The 22,287-nt window shown below is 35.2% G+C and overlaps 1 protein-coding gene across 7 annotated transcripts in view; it reads right to left on the bottom strand.

Moving 5' to 3' along the window:
* Ptpmeg (protein tyrosine phosphatase Meg) overlaps positions 1 to 22,287 on the bottom strand; it is a 171,457-nt gene that overhangs the window by 135,101 nt on the left and 14,069 nt on the right. For 5 of the 7 annotated variants that reach the window (XR_013028708.1, XR_013028711.1, XR_013028710.1 and 2 more), the window contains exon 2: positions 21,242 to 21,388. The gene's annotated coding sequence lies outside the window, so the exon portion shown is untranslated. Of the gene's footprint in view, positions 1 to 213; positions 283 to 21,241; positions 21,389 to 22,287 lie in introns of all 7 variants that reach the window. The other 2 variants (XR_013028709.1, XM_076503287.1) reach the window with 1 other exon arrangement.

Here is a 22,287-nt window from a genome sequence, read left to right as displayed (position 1 = left end):
ATATACATACAAATCTTTAGTAAAAATACTTCATTAAAAAGACTGTGTACAAATGAAATGTAATGTTTACTAAAAGTCTGCCAAATTTTGTGAAGATATACATACCGTATTAAGTTATATAACTACAAATTGGTTAGTAGGTTGATCATACTGACCAACCTCATGTTAAGAGAGTTAGTTATAAATATGAAAAACTGGCACAATTAGAATTACCTCAAAAGTAATGAACTAAGTAATCCAGGTAACTTCCAGCCAATTAGCCTCCTTAAATGTATAGGTAAACTGTTAGAAAATATAATATGTACAAGACTATTATTCAACCTTGAAACCAACAATGTATTAACTATCAATTAGAGTACATCCTGGTAACACTGTCAAACAGCCAATCACTTGGTACAAATAAATGAATCAATTTTTAAAAGTTTAACATCAACTATGCATCTGTCTGTGAGATATATACAACTGTACAAATTTAATGTGAATGTTAATTTAAACATGCTTCTAAACATGTTATTGGAACTCCTATTATTACATCATGTTATAAGAATCTTCCAAGCTTCTCCTATTGTTTTGATCATGTATTATTTTGTTATAATATCTAATAGTGTGTAGAAAGTTTGAATAAGTAAGACAAAGATAGTTATTTAAATAAATAGTTTGATGATCATGAGTTTAGCCATAAAGATTGAATATATTAACACTTTCTTATGAGGTGAAATTATCACAGACTGTATTGAAACAACAGAATAAATAAGAATTTATATTGTCAATTGTGTTCAGAAATGATTGAACAACTTGTGTGGACATTTCAATAAAAGAGGCAATTATATTTAAAGCTCTCAATACAACATTATAAACAACAGTGTAACATAACAATGTTTAGGGGCAACAAGGAACCTATTGGTCCATTTCAGCTGTCCTATCCTCGAAGCCAAACAAACAAGTTTAAAAACAAAAATTAAAGCAAACCCTTATCATTTATATTTAAAAAAATCAAGCTTTATTTTAAACTTACTCAAATTTACTGCCTCCACAACATCTGAAGGCAACCAATTCAATAGGTCAACCACCATATTTCAGAAATAAAATTGTCTTAACTGAAGACATTTTTACCTTGCCAAATCTACATTTGTATCCCATAGTTCTATAACTCTCACTATTAAGTATGAAAAATGTTGATGCATCAACGTCATCAATTCCTTTTGCATTCTTAAACACTTCAATCATATCCAGTTTTACTCTTCATTTTTCAATATCTTAATCTTTTCTCCTATGACAATCCAGGCATCATTCTAGTAATCCTTCTCTGAAACCTTTCCAACAATTCAATGTCTTTCCAAAGGTAAGTTGCCCGAGACTGAACACAAAACTCCAACTATGGTCTAACCAGTGTCCTGTGCAATGAACTTACAACCTCTTTAGACATGCATTCAATATTTCTGTAGACATAACCCTACAATCCTATTTGCCGTAACACTAGCAACAGTTCACAGCTTAGATGGCTTAAGAGACTAATCAACATTCACCAAAATCCTGCTGTTTCATGATACTCAAGGTTATTCTCACCCAAATTACACTTATGATTGGAATTATGATAACCACCTTGCAATATCTTACATTTATCATAATTAAATCCCACCTGACATTTGTTTGCCCAACTCACTAAATGATCTAAGTCTGTTTGTAAAACAGCATCCTTCTCTTCACAGCCGGCATCATCCAAAACCTTGATTTATCAGCAACTTCAAGTAATTTATTGACCATTCCTTCATCTATGTCATTATCGTAAATCAAAAAGAGCAATGGTCCTAAGATTAAACCCAAAAGTGCATCACTTTAAATATTAATCCAGTCTGACAAATTGCATGAACAACAAACCTCTGATTTCTTCCATTAAGTCACTCTTCTATCCAGTTAGTTAACTTATCCTTCATACCTACAGAAATAAATTTCTTTAAAAGCCTCGTATATGGCACTTTGTCAAAAGGTTTTTTTAAAATCCAGATACATTAATTCTACACCCTTATCCTTATCTACATATGCAAAATATTTTCAAGGCATGTTAAAAATTTGTCGGCAAAACCTTCCCTCAAGTGAAAATGTACTGCCCATCTGATAAAATTCTAAACTTTGTTAAATGACTTTACAAAGTATCTTTTATCAGCCTTTCTAAAACATTTTCTACAACTCATGTAAGACTAACAGGCCTATGATTACTGGAGTAATTTCTATTGCCTCCATTGAAGGTAGGGATGACATCAGCTGATTTCCTATCTCTTGGTACTTGTCCACTATTCAAGGACTTAAAAAAAAAAAAATTGTGCAAATGACTCATATATCCAAAGATTGCCAATTATATCTCGTAACTGTAGCAACACATACTGATTTTCTTTTTGGATCAGCTGAAAATCTGAATGATAAACCCAATTCTGAAGCCTGTCTATTATTGCAGAAAAAAGCCCAACAGTGGAAAGGCATTTTGTTTATTCTTGTTTTATACCTTAAAAGACCTGAGGTACAATTTGGCAGTTGGACTGAAAAACTGAACCAGTACTTGAGTGAATACCCTGCATGAAGGGTTTAGGACAATGCAAATAGTTTTAACAGACCATCTTCCCCAAAAAAATGACTTTGGAAATGTCAACAAGCTGCTGCTCCCAGAAATAGCAATCCAGACCAGAGACCCTTTATCACACAAATGGATTGGTTACTAGTAAAGTAACATAGAAGATATTTTACACAGCCCTGAGACTAGGCAATACTGGGATGTGCAGAACATTTTGTACCTACAGTCTGTTATTTTATAAAAACAATGGGAAAACAGAACGAAGCACGGTCATTGCCAAGTCAATACGGATGGTCATTTTGTGAATCATAAAATGGAATCACAGAATGAAAAAGACACTTCAGAAAAAAGTATTGGAGAGGCACAAAAACAGATAAGGAGGAATGATGAGAAATATGCATAATATGTGCTGCAAAAATGTACAATCTGCAACAAGGAGAGTGACATTCAAATTGTACCATGCTAATGCATGAAAACAAACAAACTGGAACTGACATGGTTGAACTATTGGCAAATACATACCAGGAATAAGTACATATATACACACACACACACACACACATACACTGGTAGCTATGGATAATTTTACAATTATGTTGAAGCTTATGTAATCCCTAATCAAGAAGCAGCTGTGAGCGAAAAATATTGGTTCATCAGTTCTTCACAAGATTCTGATTAACCATGGGACTTCACTCTAATCAGAGAATAAACTTTGGATCAGTAGTACTTTAGGAATGTTTTACTTAACTAACAAAGACAAGTATGACAACATTACAACAACAATCAGATGGAATGAAAGAATGCATTCATCCAGAATCATCCAGAAACTAGGCAACAAATTTGCAAAGTTTAGTGAAGAAACCTCTACCAATTAGAATCTGAAATTACTAGCAATATTTAACGATTACATCAACCAAGCCTCAACTGGAATTCAAACTCACTTCCCTGGTTTTATTCAAATAGTTCTCTATTTTTTTAAAATGGAATGTTTTATAATTGTTTCAGCAGTATCTATTGTATTTCTTTTAAATTATTAATTGTTTTATTTGTCGTTTTTATAGATCTGCTGAAGATGGAGTATGTGCAATTCCAAAAACATTCATTATACACATTTACAACTGTTGCCATTGCTCTACTATTCATTTGTTTTTCCACCAAAAGTATCAACTGCTTATACAACAAGGAAGTAATTGTCAAAAAAACTTAAAATCTATGTTTTTTGTGGCATGTTGAATTTTCCCCCATAAGTACTAAAAATATGAAAATCCACCATTTTTATTTGTCAATCTGAGGGGTCTGTAAAAAATATCTATATACCAAATGTAAAGTGGTCAAGATATCTTGGAGTAATTGACCAAAAACCTTGAAATTATGCTTTTTCGTGAGCTCTGATCTCTGTAAATATACTAAAAATGAGAAAATCCAACTTTTGTTTTGTGTGTCAATACTCTGGGTGCATGATAGTTTGTGTTTATGTCAACTTTCATCTTGAATGCTGTAAATATGACCTTATAGGAGCCCAAAATCTACGTTTATAGGCAGTTTGACCTTTCATCCCATAAATTTTTTTACAAAAGCCTATATCAAAGAAATTTAAAAGTTTGAGAATTTTGAACCAATGTATAATCTATGAAGTTTCAAAACAATCTGCTAAGAAATTATGAAATGGCAGCCAAACATGGCAGTATCTAACAAAAGAAGAATGAATGGTAAAACAGTTGAGACATAAGTAAACCCACTGTCAATAGTAAATCTGTATGTTTCTCTACAGAGACATAACTAAACCCACTGTCAATAGTAAAACAGTATGTTTCTCTACAGAGACATAACTAAACCCACTGTCAATAGTAAAACATGTTTCTCTATTGAGACATAAGTGAACCCACTGTCAATAGTAAAACATGTTTCTCTACTGAGACATAAGTGAACCCACTGTCAATAGTAAAACATGTTTCTCTACTGAGACATAAGTGAACCAACTGTCAATAGTAAAACATGTTTCTCTACTGAGACATAAGTGAACCAACTGTCAATAGTAAAACATGTTTCTCTACTGAGACACAAGTAAACCCACTGTCAAAAGTAAAACATCATGTTTCTCTAATGAGACACAAGTAAACCCACTGTCAATAGTAAAACATCATGTTTCTCTACTGAAACAGAAGTAAACCCACTGTCAATAATAAAACATATTTCTCTATTGAGACATAAGTAAACCCACTGTCAATAGTAAAACATCATGTTTCTCTACTGAGACACAAGTAAACCCACTGTCAATAGTAAAACATCATGTTTCTCTACTGAGACACAAGTAAACCCACTGTCAATAGTGAAACATGTTTCTCTACTGAGACACAAGTAAACCCACTGTCAATAGTGAAACATGTTTCTCTACTGAGACACAAGTAAACCCACTGTCAATAATAAAACATGTTTCTCTACTGAGACATAAGTAAACCCACTGTCAATAGTGAAACATGTTTCTCTACTGAGACATAAGTAAACCCACTGTCAATAGTAAAACATCATGTTTCTCTACTGAGACATAAGTAAACCCACTGTCAATAGTAAAACATCATGTTTCTCTACTGAGACATAAGTAAATCCACTGTCAATAATAAAACATGTTTCTCTACTGAGACATAAGCAAACCCACTGTCAATAGTAAAACATGTTTCTCTACTGAGACATAAGTAAACCCACTATCAATAGTAAAACATGTTTCTCTACTGAGACATAAGTAAACCCACTGTCAATAGTAAAACATGTTTCTCTACTGAGACATAAGTAAACCCACTGTCAATAGTAAAACATGTTTCTCTACTGAGACACAAGTAAACCCACTGTCAATAATAAAACATGTTTCTCTACTGAGACACAAGTAAACCCACTGTCAATAGTAAAACAAGTTTCTCTACTGAGACATAGTAAACCCACTGTCAATAGTAAAACATCATGTTTCTCTACTGAGACATAAGTAAACCCACTGTCAATAATAAAACATGTTTCTCTATTGAGACATAAGTAAACCCACTGTCAATAGTAAAACATCATGTTTCTCTACTGAGACACAAGTAAACCCACTGTCAATAGTGAAACATGTTTCTCTACTGAGACATAAGTAAACCCACTGTCAATAATAAAACATGTTTCTCTACTGAGACATAAGTAAATCCACTGTCAATAATAAAACATGTTTCTCTACTAAGACATAAGCAAACCCACTGTCAATAGTAAAACATGTTTCTCTACTGAGACATAAGTAAACCCACTGTCAATAGTAAAACATCATGTTTCTCTACTGAGACATAAGTAAACCCACTGTCAATAGTAAAACATCATGTTTCTCTACTGAGACATAAGTAAATCCACTGTCAATAATAAAACATGTTTCTCTACTGAGACATAAGTAAACCCACTGTCAATAGTAAAACATGTTTCTCTACTGAGACATAAGTAAACCCACTGTCAATAGTAAAACATGTTTCTCTACTGAGACATAAGTAAACCCACTGTCAATAGTAAAACATGTTTCTCTACTGAGACATAAGTAAACCCACTGTCAATAGTAAAACATGTTTCTCTACTGAGACATAAGTAAACCCACTGTCAATAATAAAACATGTTTCTCTACTGAGACATAAGTAAACCCACTGTCAATAGTAAAACATGTTTCTCTACTGAGACATAAGTAAACCCACTGTCAATAATAAAACATGTTTCTCTACTGAGACACAAGTAAACCCACTGTCAATAGTAAAACAAGTTTCTCTACTGAGACATAGTAAACCCACTGTCAATAGTAGAACATCATGTTTCTCTACTGAGACATAAGTAAACCCACTGTCAATAGTAAAACATCATGTTTCTCCACTAAGACATAAGTAAACCCACTGTCAATAGTAAACCATCATGTTTCTCTATTGAGACATAAGTAAACCCACTGTCAATAGTAAAACATTACGTTTCTCTACTGAGACATCAGTAAACCCACTGTCAATAAGCATCATTCTAGTTTAAACTGAAACCAGTATCAATGTGCCCATGGGTACCCACAGAAAGGGGCAAAAGGAGTCATCCCCTCTGCATTTCACAAAAAATTACACATGATGAAAACTCAACATCATATTTAAACTAAATATTTTTAGTAATTTTTACTAAAACTAAAATGTTTTCAAATGTGATTATTTTTAAACACACAGGACACATTATTTTAGTCTGTTGACTTGCACTGTAAAAGCTGATCCCCTACATACAGGTTTTGTACCCCCTTGAAAATAGTTCTGTGCATGCCAATGAAATATGCCTCAATCCCGTATTACAATTACTGTAACAGTCAACCACATTTTAATTTTTCATATTTTCAAAGTGAAATAGACAAGGCTTCCTGACTTGCTGGCTGATGTATTAACATTGTTATGGTTGCCAAAGCAAACAGTCTGAGTTTGCATCAATAATCTGGATTTGACACCTCCATATTTGCATTATATTTTGAAGTTAAAAACCATCTTTTGTTCTCTACACTGGAAATGTTGTAATGCTAGTTTCATAAAACAAATACTTTTGAAGTGACTTTTTGGTGATGAAATTACTAATTATGTTCAGATGTCTGAAATTTTTATCATAAACTGATAAAAGTTGCAGTTAAAGTTCAAATACTAATTTCCATTTGTCTTCTTATTTTAATACATAGTTTTATAAAGAATAACTAAAAACCACTCTCAATATGCCAGATTGCAACACGAATTAAAATCACCATCAATGTCCCTCATTCCAATATAAACAAAAACCACAGTCATCATTCCAACAAAAACTTGGACTACTAACAAGAAAACTCATAATAATATAAAAGAAGGCTGCTATCAGTGTCATTTCAATGTTAACTGGAACCAATGTTTATATGCTTCATTCCAATATAAACTAAACTACAGTTAAAATGCCTCATTCCATTATCAACTACTCTCATTGCTCGTTTTATCCTTAGTAAAACCATTATCAATATGCCTCATTCCTTTATCTACTAACACCACTGTCAACATGATTTATTAAAATATGAAATAAAACCCCATTCCAATGTAAACTAATAAAACTGTTAATATGCCTCACTTCAATACAAACTACAACCATTCACAAGAGAACTCATTATTCTACAAATTAAAACCACTATTAACTGACCTCATTCCATTATCATCTGAAACTTCAGCAAATATTCCAAATTCCAATATAAAATAAATCCACTGTTAATCTACCTCATTCAGTACATAAAGACAAAACATACAAGTATCAGTTTCATGGGAAAAGATATAATTAGTGTTGCTTGTGATTTCAGAATGCAAAAATAAAATGCATTTTGTTATCAGTCTTAAGGGAAATGCAAGTTAAATATTGTTTGTTGTGATGTCAGTAAGTAAAAAGAAATTGTATTGTTATAAATCTTACAGATAAAACAACATAATCGTTTATTGTGAAACTAGTGGGTGAAGATAAAATTTGGTTACTGTTTGTTAGAGTTTGGAGGAAGGACACTTTAAGCATGGTTTCTACTTAAAAAAAAAAGTGACAATATTTGCACTAGTTGTAATGATTAAAAATACAAGTTTGGCAGTAGACTAAATATTTTTCCAACATTAATTTCAGTAAAGCTAAATTTTATACCCACCAAATCAAAACAATTCTCTACCACTACTACTCATCTCTCAAAACTTTTTTTGATCTGCTACATAATAACAGATGTCCAACAGTCAAGAATAGTGATGAAGGTAATTAAATCTGAATGGTTTACACAAAACAAACATAGAGCACTCCAGACTTTACATGAGACATTATTCTTCCATAACGAAAAACAGCGAACGTCAACTGCGAATCTTTGTTCAGATGAATCTATAGAGAAACCACATGCCTTGTGACGCTGAACGTCATAAAAACATCGCAACTAAAAACCATTGGATGAGAGCAGTTGGTTTTCTCCACACAAGTCCGATGAAATGAGGTCAAGTTATACACTACACACGCAGCCCCGCCAACCAATGATGTTTGTCCTAAGCACGCTAAGCCTAAACAAAGAATTGAGCAGGGGATCGCAAAGCTAGATGCGGCGCGAAGTCCCGTCAGGGAAATGCATGCGTGAGTCATCAATCCAAATACAGGTTACATAGTTACTACACCATCCGTTATCCAGGCACGTGCGAATAAAGCCATCCCTTAAGAGACAACATATTGTACAAGATGTTGAGTTTACATCGAGTTTTTATCATCTGACCATCCATTACAGATTATAATTTCAATGTTGTTTCATGATACCTACTTATCTTAACGCGATATAATTAATATTTTGTCCATTGCAAATTCTTTCACTGTAAAACAATATAACATTATATAGTCAGCATTACGTTCCTTGAAACATTACTTCCTCCTTTAACACCTCTTAAATATCATATTATAAACACTTAGCGATAACTTAACTTGTCCTTTCACAAATAATAGAAAGTAATGTAAGCGGCATTTGACCCCTGACAATACAGCTATTCCTTTACACACAATTTAATGCGTTACAGCCAACATTCACTAAGGCATTAATTTGTCTCTCTTTAAATACTACAAAACCAGTATGAGTTCCATTTCACACATCTCTTTTATTACACACATTTTAACAGATTACAACCAACACTCACTACGGCAGTGTTAACTCGTCCCTCTAATATCTTACATTGATGCACGAAGCGTGTATTTATCTATGCATGTGAAAGAAATAATAAATACAATGCGGCGACTTCTACTGAATGAGTTCCACAAACAAAAATCTGTAAATCAATTTCACATTTGGGGCATTCAAGATTAGAAAAAATAACTGTGGTACGTGAAAGTTTCTTTATCACAGATCACAATATTAAATACAAGCACTCTCATCACAACAACACGACTTCCATTGGTACTGTACGTGAAAGATGATTATATCTTTATGTAAACTTGTAAATATAACACTATAAAAATGGAGTTCTCAGAAACATTTTTTTGCAATAAAGAGTATAAAGTTTAATATATAAAAACATGACAGTTTTTAGCAGCATACACCGAACACTTTTCTCATTCAGCACTTCCCAGAAAAAACAAAATCACGTTTTCCTAAATGTCTTCAATGAGGTATGAATTTTACGATTAGTAGTCACCAGCATTAACACCGCTCGTTGGGCGAAGTTTCTACTATTACTTACAACTAGTGTAATGAACACAATAACCGTGTTCTAACAGCTCATATTTTACGCACAAGTTAACATACTAAAATATATATTATTATAAACTGATATAATAACACTGGTAGTTATAACATTATCAACACATACTTGTTATAAACTGGTATAATCAACACTTTGCCATTGGTAACAAAACTTGTCCATTACAATCACTCAGTTTTAGAAACTTGTAGAACTTCCCATTGTGACAACCATCGTTACATTTGACAACACTTTGACTCAGCTAATAAATGTTGTATTCTTTAACTCCACTCGTATTCACGAGAAAAGACCAATGTTTTGATTAACATCAAAAGGGGAAATACCAGGCACGTTGGAACGTGCGAAACATGGGGAAGCCAACAATTAAAAATATTATTCAACAGTTTTGGAACGTACGAAACATGGGGAAACCAACAACTAAAAATATTAATCAACAGTTTCACAGAATAGCAAGTACTGTACACACAAAATACAAATTAAAATACACGTTATCAACTACAAAACAGTGAGACAGAAATAAAAAATGTTTCAGATAATTACCTGTGTACACATTGCACAAATACAATCTTACTCACAGATTTATGTTTGGAATTTGTCATAGGATAACTGTACTCTACTTTTACTTTGTTTGGTAAAGTTGAACATACAGAAAAAAAAGATCAAATAAAAAACTATTGCCAGTAAAATACTGTGTGCGAATGGTTGGATGGAGGTAATTATATTCGATCTCAATTTAATTGCGGGGAGACGTATTTGACGAATTGATTTACAAACAAAGCCAACACAGTCCAGCATGGCCAAATGGGTTGAGGCGTTGGACTCGTGGTATGAGGGTCGCGGGTTCGATTCCCCACCGCAACAAATATGCTCACCCTTTCAGCCGTGGTGGCGTTGTAATGTCACAACCAATCCCACTATTCGTTGGTAAAAGAGTAGCCCAAAAGTTCGCGGTGGGTAGTGATGACAAGCTGCCTTCCCTCTAGTCTTACACTGCTAAATTAAGAACGGCTAGCGCACAAAGTCCTCGTGTTGCTTTGCGCGAAATTAAAAAACAAAAAGCCTGCGGCACTACCCTTTTTTTACTTTCAAAAGAGATATTTGAGCTCCTTTTAATTTATAGAATCTGAACTGGCCACCATCCTGGTCAAATTCACACTACTGTTAAGTAATATTGGAGAAACATCGACACAACAGCACAACACCCCACACAAAAAGCTACTCCTGTTGGGCAATACAAAATCTGGTTATCCACCTGTGTAAAGACATTTGCTGTGATTTTTGTGAATTCAGTCGATAGAGATAGTCGAAAATGGCTCAACAAAACTTGCATGATGCTACACGGCCCACAAACTCTGCTTCGTCGTGGACGAACACTATTGAGAGGCGACTTTTGTTTTTTTTAATTTCGTGCAAAACTACACGAGGACTATCTGCGCTAGCCTTCCCTCATTTAGCAATGTAAGACTAGAAGGAAGGCAGCTTCCACCACCCACTGCCAACTCTTGAACTACTCTTTTAACAACGAATAGGGGGAGTGACCGTCACATTATAACGCCCCCACGGTTGAAAGGAAGCATGTTTGGTGTGACAGGGATTCTAATCTGTAACCCTCAGATTACGAATCGAGTGCTTTAACCACGTGGCCGTTCCAGGCCTCAGAGGCGATTTCTTTTGACAGTAAAGTTTTTGTTTTTTTAAATTAAAATCGAATATTTTATTAGAGTACATTTTTTGTTTTAACCTGAATACTGTAAACTGACAACGCTCTATTGCACAACCAACCCTCTGCATTCGAACCCATTGATAAGCAAACAAAGTTGAAACTTTCATACAACGGAACTTTGTTTAACACCAAGTTATAAAAACTCCTCTAACAGGGTGGCTATAATAATTTAGCTAGGACGTACCTTAACGTGCCAATTATGAGTATACTTAAAACATTTATACAAAAGTATACCAGCTGAACAGGAAACAAAAGTGACTCAACACGTTATAAGTAGCAAGAGTCTGTCATGCAAACAGATATATTTAAACCACTCATTCAAAATGGCACCTTTTAAGGGAAAACAAAAATAAGTATCTCAACAGGTTACTTTCATTATTAGCTGAGACCAATAAAAGACATATTTAACAACTGCATCTCAAAGGATACTAATAAATGGGTATTAAAATCAACTTTCATCAGATTAATTGAATATATATAATTAAAATCTGTCTTGTCCAGTCAAAACACGTGTATTTAAAACTGACAAGATATCAATAAACAACAAAACAGTGTGCACTCTAACAGATTAGCTACAAAAACTTATCCAAAATGTTCTTTCAGTAGAATATCGTGAAATGGTGAAACTGCGTGATTTTTCTAAATAGTGTTTAAATACTTATCTAAAACCACACTTAATGGATCAACCAGGGATTTTTTTTAATTCTCAATAATCCACAAAGTAAGAGCAACTTGGAGTTCAATGATTCATTTTTTGTAACGTTAGTTCTAAATAAAACAGGTTTTATAATTTCTTTTCAACTCTTTATTTTGATCACAATTAAACCTACAGGATTATAAACGGATTAAGAGCTTTAATATTTCAGAACACTTACTAATATCCTAATCCTATTACTTAATCCGGTTACAGAAACACTTAACTCGCTCGTGTAAACTTTTTACATTTATACGCATTTAAGTCACTGTGATAAAAAAGAAGTTGTAACATAAACTACTTACAACAGATTAAATTATAGTTTTAAAACCTCACAAATATGAACATTCATGAGTGGTAAATCATTCCCTCTTTTATTAATTGTAATTACTTTTCATCATTAGTTAATATACTTTATCATATTCAGTCAAGTCGGCCTGTATAGCGTAATTCTCTGTGCAAAATTCTCAAGAAGCAAGTCATACTTGTGGTCCTTTATTTTATATAATTCTCCATTAGACAATTTAGTAACTGTAGTATCTTGCAACTTAATGATAATAAAGCAAAAATGAAGCCAAGTAGCTCACACTGGTTGTTTGACAATTCACCCTGAATCAAGATACTATTTTGCTAAAGAAAGTTGTAGGCAGAGAAAATGTAGGTTCATGAGACTTTGTATACAAACTTTGGAGAAGTGCAGAAAGCTTCTGCATATAGCTGAGGTGCCAGATGGTGAAAGGGGTCCAACATCTTCAAGGTTGAGATCCTGGCAGCACCAGAAACCCACAGACCAGTTTGGATCGAATGAAGGCACAATAGATCATTAGCACATAATGCTGATCTGCTCCTTAAGCACTTAAGGTAAAAGATAAACCCCAATAACTTTGCTCGGGAACCACAGGAAGAAAAGCATCGCAAAGACAGAGCTCGGGATTGGGGGTGAACACGAGTACATAAAAATGATTTTAGAGAAAGAAAACAAAATGTATGCTGTGATCCACTTCAACAAAAGACTGAGAGTGGTCTGAAGCTGCCACTTAATAAACCTCATGCTCAACAACTAACTTGAGATGTTGAAATCGTCAATATAGATATCATATGCAATGGCAGAAGGAAGTCATGAAATTAAAGCATTCATTTTCACATTGAAAAGTGTGCCACTTAACCTGTTCAGTGTCGTAGATGAAATAACTTGTCCAAGCTGATCGGTAACACAGTAACATGGACGAGTTACTTCATTCTCAATAATACCTAACTTCAACGCTAAATATCAGCACCATACACACATTGATCTACTTACAAATTGTTTCACTTTCGATCCAAAATGGCATCACAAAAAAGGTTACAAAATGATGAAGCATTAGAGTTGTATTGTAGCAGCTGAAATACTTGGCAGTTAACAGGTTAAGATACAGCCCTGAGGAACTCAGAGTTCTTGTTGAAAAGAACGAGAAAGAACCAGGACCACAAAGACTTGGAATCACCAGTTTATCAAAATGTTCAGCACAAAAATGGGTAAATGTCCTGCAACCCATCTGAATGGAGGTCTCACAAAAAGTCATACCTCCACATAATACCATAAGCCTTCTCAATGTCAAAGAATGCATAAACAAAATGTTATCACTTGAGAAAGGCTTCCCTGATTAACGTTACAAGTCGAATCAGGTGGTCCATGGTGAATTACTATCATCAAAACCTACACTGAGTGGATGAGAGGAAGCCATTTGATTCAAGGCACCAAATAAGACAAGCATTAAACATCCTCTTTAAAACCTTACAGAAAGAGCTTTTAAAGCAAATGGACAATAGTTAGAAGGAATCTTTGGATCATTCTCAGGGTTATATATAAAGAGGACAATAACACAGCTCTAAGCATTAGGAAGTACATTCTTCTGTCAGGTCTGATTATAAACAACCAGAAAAATAGTAAGAGAGGCAGGAGAGAGATGGTAAAGCATCCAGTAGTGAATATTATCAGGTATGACGAATGTACTGCAAGACCGATGAAGAGCAAGCTTGAGTTCCACCAGTGTAACAGGACAATTATAGTTATGGAGACGATTGGCCTGAAAGAAAAGAGTCAATTGCTCTGCATGATACTTGATGGCTAAGAAGGTGAAGGATAAAATAAAAGTGCTAAATGTACGAGAAAAACTTTTGTTGAGTGTATCAGCAATGCTCTGGATATCATCAACTTACTGGCCAACTGAGAGCACGATCAAATGGGGAGAGAAGGATACTACTCATTGCTTCCAAATCCTGTCCCATACAATCTTGGAAATTGTGATAGAACAGATGCTGGTTGTAAACTTAATCCAAAATTCCTTCTGGCTTAAATTTCTTACCTGTGAAGCAGAGGTATCATCCCACTAAAAGCAATGTGGTTTTAAAGTGTGGGATTCCTCCAAAAGGTATCCCAAGCTTGTTTTTTAACCTTCCATGCCATTTAGTAGGCAGGAATTCACCATGGGCGAGGGTAACGTGAAACATGTATCAAGGTTTTATTTAGGAATAGACAGAGCAGCCATCTGAACAATACAGTCAGTCACTGCTGCTAAGCAGTTGTCTATCAATGGCATCCAGACAATAGCAGGACCAAGTTCCAAGAAAGCAGTGAATGTGGGCCAGTTAGCCTGGTTCAGTTTATGCAATTTTCAAAAGTATCGCAGTCATTCCTCCAAGAAAAGTGAGATAAAAGTGAAAGGGAGCATATACAGGGATCAACATCAGTGAAAGACTAACTAGGTGCATGAATAGAAGAACCAGTATTCAAGAGAGAAAGGTTGTGATCTGAGAGCATATGCTTAACAGAACAATCATTTCCAACAATATCAGCACTGCCCCAGAAGGGATTATGCCCACTGAAGTCCCACAGGATTAAAAATGGAGCCAGCAACTATTTAATGGCAGCATCAAGATCTGATTGATAATAGTTCTCTCCAGAAGACAGGTAGAGAAAACAAACACCGATGGTATGATCCAAGGAAACACAGATACCTCCAACCTCCAAGAGTGTATAGAGTGGCAAAGACAGGGCGAGTACATGCTTATCGACCAGCAGTACCACCCCTCCACACAGTTGTCCATCACACAACCTGTCATTCCACTGCTGAAACATGACTGTATTGGAGGTTTTACAAATGTTTTCTGTAAGAAAAGACACACAAGATCAGGGGTTCCCAACCAGTGGGTCGCAAAGCCTTGGCAGGGGAGTCGCGTAGTCTTGTTAGAAGTAGCTTGGGATAACATTAATTTTATTTCATCAATTACATTTTCAAGTCGCGAGTGCCAAAAGGTTGGGAACTCCTGCACAAGATGATAAAAAATCAATTATTCACATTAGAATAGAAACTTCAACAGTTCCACTGAATCAATGTGACTTTTTTACTCATGTGGAAGAGAATTGGGCAGAGTTCTTTTGTTTTCAACAACATTGTTTTCTTTAGTAGAAGGAGGTCTTTCGACCTTATGGATTCTGCTTTGGGTTGAGTGGGCATGTCTCTGTTGGTAGACGAAGATTCCAGTGATTGAAGGTGTGAACAAATAATTGTTCTGCATCTCAGGACTGAAGAAGAAGAAAGACCAGAGCAAACACCAGAATCTTGAACTAAAGGAAGTGGATCCAGGAAGCCACTGGAAGGAAGGTGGGGACAGAAATAGGTAAAGATGTTGGCTTGTCCACTCATTTAACCACAGAGGGCAAAAAAACAATTCACTTAGTTAAAGAACGACTTTGCCAGAGGGAGACAAAGAGATTTGTCTACACTTCCACTGTAACATGGTGCCACAGCATATATCAGAGATGGAGTGGGGAACAGTAATTTCCATTCCTCATAGTAGGAAATATTGTTAACCATTTTTAAACACTGGGCATCTTTCTCCTCCACCAACTTAGAGAAAGAACAAAAGTATGAGAACCACTACAGTTAACACAGTGAGAGTCCAGTTCTGACTCACAGGCATCAATCTTTGCCACAACAATGAGCACACATTAAATAACCATGACAAGACACCTTTGAATGACCAAACTGCTGACACTGGAAACATCAGAGTGGGCTTGTAATATATGGCCATACCTTACAATTTAGACAACCTGCCTTGATGGTGGCAGGTGGAACTGGTGATATAAACACTAAAATAATAACATTTGTAGGCAGCATTATTTTGTTATTACGAGTGGAGATATGGCACACCATATGAATGCTTTAGCTGGAGAAACAAGTGAAGATCTCCGAGTTGAGAATATTCTTTAAATCCCTCTACAATAACTCTTCTTGTGGAATTCAAAGTAGCATGGGGAGTAACCTTGATGGATATATCCCTAAAGGTCTTCAATTTCAGGAGGAGTTTGGTATGTTGTGGTGTAGATCTTTCCACCAAAATGTCTTCAGAGTGCAACTTTCTTACTTGTGGGAGCTAGAAAGCCCCTCTTATCCATTTTGAATGAAAAAGAGAGACATCTGCCTTAAGAATTCAGACAATAAATGAAAAATGAAAAATTGAGGAGCAGAATTCAACTGTAATGGTGACTGTTTAACAGAGTCATCCATATATGGTTGTTTTCCAGTTATCTTTTTTTCTCTTTTTTCAAGGATTGGGGTATCCATAATAAATAGAATACATTTCAGTGGCCACTGACCCCACCACCATGGAACACTATGAGGGGATGCATTAAAATGCTAAACAAAAACACTGTAGCAATGCCAGGATTTCATGAGCAATATACCCAAACACCAGCATTAGACACAATGTCCACAACACCTGCTAAGAACATTCAACATTGGTACTCAGTTGGCCCTAGCCCAAGACTGACCCTGGGGGGCCACCCTAAGACTGCCCATCTAGACGAATTTAAGGCCAAAGTGGAATATCGTGGTTGGACCCTTCAAACACCAAGATCCTCTCCTAACCTTCATAGGTTGCCATGCACAACAAACACATTGGTAGATTTTTCATTTTACCTTCTCTGGGAGGTCCCCTCACAATGTACATGAATCCACCCTCAAGAGGAGGAGGAGGATAACAGAAAACAAGCAATCCCAAACAAGATAGCATTGCTCATGCAAAATTCACTGAAGATCATAAATGTTTGCAAGACCCCAGGCTTTCTTTGTTTGTTTTGGAATTTCGCACAAAGCTACTCGAGGGCTATCTGTGCTAGCCGTCCCTAATTTAGCAGTGTAAGACTAGAGAGAAGGCAGCTAGTCATCACCACCCACCGCCAACTCTTGGGCTACTCTTTTACCAACGAATAGTGGGATTGACCGTCACATTATAATGCCCCTATGGCTGGGAGGGCGAGCATGTTTGGCACGAACCCGCGACCCTCAGATTACGAAGTGCACACCTTAATGTGCTAGGCCATGCCAGGCCCAGACCCCAGGCTACAAGTATTTCCACGAATGCTCAGGTACCCAAATGAGCTAAAGCCTCAAACTCAGGAAGAGAAAGAAAAGATTTGGCTGTGAAAACCAAGAACTCAGTCATTCTTAAATGAAGAGGAGACAGCTAGACCCTGCTGAGAAATGTGTTTAAAACACCCCCAAATGAACAAGATACAGTGTGGGGTTGAGATAATACTTCTCTAGCTTGACTAAACATCCCACCCAAGCAGCCTCTTGAAGAAGGAAATAAGTATCAATGTGAGAGTGTTGTTGGGATGGAACTAAACATGGCCACTCAACTACATAGTGATGGATCATAAAACAGAAAATGTACAACACAGATGCCAAACCAAAAGATAAAGTACAGAATTGGAAAACTCAACCTCCAGGAACAAAACAGAAGTAATGTTTGGAGGCAAGAGATATAGGGATATGAAGGTATGTATCAGAAACATCATCATTCAGAGACCCAGAGTGAACACCCACAAAAGTATGAGAAAGGACCCCACTGAAAATCGATAGATCAATTGGTTAAGGGTATACAGATCAATGACAGGGTGATAATCTTGAGTCCTCTTTGGGAACCATAAACATGCAGGAACAAGAGCCTCAGAGATGTGTGATGTCTTATTTAATAGCATCCTTGAGTAAAAGATCTTGAACCATGTCTGAGAGATGTTGGCAAAAAGTGAAATCTCATGGAAGAGGGAAGGAAATTGGAGCAAAGCAAAATGAAGGAAAAAAAAATCCTTATGAAAGAAACTGAATAATCCAGAGATTTGTGGTGAATGGATGCAACATACGAACAAGCCCGGTTAACCATACTCCTATCATGCCAGTACCCATTGATAAGTCAGTGACAAAATTAGCATCACTAAACATGGTAATGGGCAACTTAATACGGAATAAGGTTATGGGAGAGAAGAGGAAGCAGAGGGGAACAATCAGACACGAGAACTGAAACAGGAAAGGGTTGGAAAATATGGAAAATTGAGGTAGGAGAAGAATGTTGACATGCAGACTTTGCCCTAGACTCCAATGTATCAAGCAGATCTCCAAACAGAAGTCCTTTAAGTAGGAAGCAAGATATATACGTGACAAAAGGGCATCTCTACTAAGAAGATCCCAACAACAAAGGAGTCACGTATGTAGAGATAAGAATAAGGAAGATAAGTGCACCAATGTAACAAAAAATAGGCATGTAATTATCCACTGAAAACTCCTCAGGAGAATGGTGGAGCACTTTGAAAAAAAGGTGAATGGAAGAAAGATAGTTGAGATAGTGACAAGTGTCAAATAAAGGTGTGAAAACTGGATCTGGCAAATAGGGTGGATGAGGGACAACTTCCCATTTCAAGGCCTGAAGTGTTTCTCTGGTCATTTTTGTAGTGTGTAGTCTTCAGTGTCATGCAAAATCACAATGCCTTTTTGACTGAATAATGCAGATCTTTTTCTTATGAGTCCTTGGTGTAAGAACTCCAACTGATGACAATATCTTTCAGCTGTGATTGTTTGATGTGGATCCAAAATTTGTGGGTGTAAGACACTCTTCGGTGTTGGAACAGGTGTCTGACAGGAATTCAACCATTGTATTTTATGTCGAATATGCTCATAAATAACCCACTTTCCATCTCCAGTAACATTTCTTTCCAAAATAGTTCATTAACAGTCTTGTTCTCAAAGATGAACAAATGATGACCCTCTGAGCACTAATTATCCATCAAATCATGCATAACCCATTATCAAAGTTTTGAAACTTTTACAAGCTCATGGAGGTGGATAATCATTGTTGTATGGAGTTGTTGAGTCATTTCTTCTGTGATAAACTTTGTATTTGCTTCAACTATGGGTTGCAGGGTGTCTTGATTGAACTTGGCCATCCAGAACTTGTGGAATCGGCAAGATCAAATTCTCCTGACCAGGACTTTGCAAACCATTGTTGACACTTCCTGATATCCAGCACATTTTCTAATACACTGTATAAATGTTTCTTTTTGTTTCTAAGGCTTTTGAACCTTTAAATTCATATAGCAAACAGTGTTGTAGTTGTGTCTTGTTTGTACTCATTTCTTAGGTCTTTCTTGGTTAAAATTTTGTTCCAAGTGACTATAATTATTCTTAAATAAGAAACAAGGTTTGTATCTCAGAATGGCTGGTATGGATATAAATACTTATTCAAAAGCAGAGAACATTTTGACCTTCCTAGGTTATTTTCAGGTTAATCTGAAGTGGGTTTCTTCTCATCAAGAACTAAGGTTTATTAATACACTGACAGAAACAACAACAAAAAAGGCATAAATATGCAAGTTCTTTCCCTTAAAGCCAATAACAACTTTTTGAATAAAATACTACATTATTATCTTTCTAACCTAATACTTCTATTTGTTACATGACAAATAACTGACACATAACCTTTGACTGTTGGCCTTCTGTTCAGCTGTGTTAGGGGAAAAAAAAATTGAACATAATTCTTGTTTCATATTTGTTGACTTAACCCGTGTGAATTTTCTATTTAAAGTTCCAAAAGAAGTTCCTGCTTTAGCTACTATTGACTATTGCACTCCTTGATAACTTTTAATAACAAGGCATTTAGCATTCTTCAATACCTATGGTAAATGACTAGTAATACATTTTCCCTGTTGTAGTAAAGTTTTCCCTTGTTTTACTTACATGATTCAGTTCTACACATACCCCTTCCTCAAAAATGCTAAAAGTTAGTGTTTTGCACACAGTTAAGTCCTGCAATGGGTTCTTTCTAGCCACAGAAAGCAGTACGCTTCAAATGAACTACAACAAAGAAGGTTAAAGTCTTTAAGCCATATCATTTAAAATTATGGGAATTGCCAGGTACAAGGTAACTGGTTTTGTACATTGTTGACATATAAAACAAATAACCCTCTATAGAATATATGTAACCTTACACTGATGATTATTTGTTATAATCAGCAGAATAAATCAATCTTTATACTGTTTTTTATTTCACAGATGATTTAAGCTGTCTTCATGATAAACAGACAGGTGAAATGGGCAGCAACTGCCTTGTTCTGTACGACAGTTGTGGAGAGTCTTGGAGAACTAATCAATGCTCCTTTTGTACATTAGTTCTGTCAGACTTTATCAGCAAATGTCCTGCTGAATTATGAAGTTGCTGCCCATTTTACCTTTGTTCATGTGTTTATATTTACATGCTGTAATCAGTACACTGCTTAAAACTGTGTAACTACATTTACTATAAACAGAAGAAAAGATGAAGCATCTGTGTTTATGTTTATCTAATATAATAAGCAGATGACTCTTGCATTAAACTGTTTATTTAGTAGTCTCAAGAAGAACATTAACTGAAGATACAGTGTTTTCCTTACAACCTATGCTGTAAAAACAAAGAAAATAAAACCATCATACTTTCAATCAGCTGGATGTTTACATAAAAACAAATATTTTGTTAGAAAAGTTTTTACTGTCTATTTAACAGCCAACAAAAGTTATTATTTGGATACATCACTTGTTACTTACCAACCAAACTTTCCTAACAAGTAGTTTTCTGACACATTTTGTTATCACTACACCTTCTCTGTAAACTTCATATAATTTCATTAATAATCCAAAGATAACATATAAAAAAAATAAAATACAGAACCTTACCCCAGCGACCGAAGGCAGAATACTTGGAGGAAGACATTCAGGCAGTAAAGAACTGTAAAAGCCAGGTCTCAAGCTCCGTTACTGAAGCAATGGAACTCACTGTGCAGTAGCGACCATAGCAGTAATCCATCCACCAACCAGATCACACTGGAACAAATATCAAGTTTTACATGAGATTCTCTGAATAAGACTTGGAAGTTAAGTTTTACAAAGTTTAAATTTCACAACCTTACATATCATCATTTGATAATCTTACTTGCATTTCAGACAACACTCACGTGCATGTATTAAACTTTGTACAGTAGACTCTTCCTATCTTAACATCTGTGGATCTGAACAGAAATTTTTTACTAGGGATCATCCAGTTTATCAATTAACTATAAAATATTTGAATATTAAAATGTAACATTATATGTAATATTTCTTTGCATACTGTACATCCAAACTATTAAAATTATTCATTTCTTGAATATTCTCTATTTTATTGTCTTCATATTCATCATTTAAAGATATTTTACAAATTTTAGTCATAAAACATGTGTAAATATATATTACACAAAAGTTGGTGATTTGTAATTGTTGGTTCTTGACAGAGTGTTAATAATTTCAATTTGAACAATATCTTCTACATTTCTTAAACAGTCCATCATTTTCATAAGTGCTGTGTTTTTAGTGCAAACTTATCAACTGCAATGCACTGCAGCATTTATGGCATAGGCTGGATTGTACACTCTTCTACACCTGCAGACTAGTCACTTTTATTACCTTCAAGGTTGCTCTCTTCATTGAAATAGTCATCATACAGTTCATTGTGAAGTTCTTCTTCCCAGTTGTCACAGAATTCTTTAGTGGCAGGAAAGTCATCGCCTTGATTGACATGTTCATTGGCATTGGTGATTGCATTGGGAAGATATTTAGTGAACTCAAACAGTTAAGCCAATGAAATGTAATCTTCATCTTCTCTGTTGTAAATTAGAGAGAAACTGATAAAACATTTCATGAAACACTTTGATACAAAATTGATCCAAACAGAAGTGTCTAGCATA

Source organism: Tachypleus tridentatus, chromosome 6, assembly GCF_004210375.1.
Source record: "Tachypleus tridentatus isolate NWPU-2018 chromosome 6, ASM421037v1, whole genome shotgun sequence".
NCBI classification, from domain to species: Eukaryota; Metazoa; Arthropoda; class Merostomata; order Xiphosura; family Limulidae; genus Tachypleus; species Tachypleus tridentatus.
This window is presented reverse-complemented; position numbering and strand designations above follow the sequence as displayed.